This window comes from Pundamilia nyererei, unplaced genomic scaffold (assembly GCF_000239375.1).
Source record: "Pundamilia nyererei isolate P.nyererei 1_Seehausen unplaced genomic scaffold, PunNye1.0 scaffold00366, whole genome shotgun sequence".
NCBI lineage: Eukaryota > Metazoa > Chordata > Actinopteri > Cichliformes > Cichlidae > Pundamilia > Pundamilia nyererei.
In genome coordinates this window covers 350907-352199 of record NW_005187767.1, presented here as the reverse complement: position 1 = coordinate 352199, position 1293 = coordinate 350907, and positions in this window count along the sequence as shown.

Below are 1293 nucleotides of genomic sequence, written 5' to 3'. Positions count from 1 at the left end.
CTCCCTGACTACAGCTCCCTCCAGCTTGCGTTCAGAGTGCTCCTCCACCTGGTGGTGTTCTTTCCATACTTCATGTCCACTCTTCTCATGATATCTTTATATCAACTCAGAGCCAAAGGTAACACTCTGAATCACTCACTGAACAATCAATATGGTGATGATTAACTCATCTCTCTGTCTGAACTCTTCATAAGTTAACAGCAGATACATTTTAAAACTTATCTTTCAGGAAATGAACCTCATGCATCAGTGGAAAAGATGCAACCCAGTCAGGCTGAGCAGGGATTAGATGCCCACTATGATGATGTCACTACAGAGCATCACTTCTGACCTGAAATTAAGCAGAGACCTGCAGTCTCATATTGCATTCAGGTCCTGTTGCTGTTCCTGTAAATTTCCACACTGGAAACAAACTAACCCTTGTAATAATGCCTCAAACAAAGCAGCAACATATGTGATGTGCATGACCAGCTATGCACTCTCACTGTGTCATAATATCCTGGAGTATTTGACATCCACAGGAGGAACTCAGACAGAGCCCAGGCTGAGTTACTACACGTTACACCATCAAAGAGACGAGAGTTTCTTTAGATCCAACGATCAAAGATCAATAACAATATTAATTAAAAATGAAATCATGGATGAAAATACATTTAAAACACAAGAAATGAAAAAAATAATAATTATTACAATATTACAGTACTCTCTGGTTGTTTGCACTCTCAACACTTTCTCGATCCTTTCACATTAAACGCCTTTTGTTTAAGAATACAAACAAAAAATCTTTGTTAAATTCTGTCTGTTGTTAAATGTTTCTAACAGTTAGTAGCAGCAGGTTTGCCTGCCTGCACTTTATAGAAACAACCTGCAGGATGCATAGAAGCTCTTTACTGACATCTGGTGGCTCAAAACAACAACTGTTTAAATTCTAAATTATATTTAATTTATTTTTTTAATATAACTATATTTGTGTACAAAGCTCTGTAGCCAGTTGTGTGATGGAAAGTTTCTGCTCTTCTCTGTGTCAGGCTAACCTGGCTGAATGAAAGGCTCCCTAGTGTCACGCTCTGCCTCCATATAATCTTTCAGTACTAAATATTCCCACATGTACAGCTCTGCTTTTCTCACCATGATAAATAACTTGTGTCTATAAATGATTTGGTGCTTGTTGTTCTTGTTGGTCAGATGTGATGCAGACTGCAGTACTCTGTACTGTCGTTTGTCTCTTTGCAAAACAGATTAAACCTCACAAAGACGACCTGTTCTTGTGTGATTCAATTTATTTCATATTTC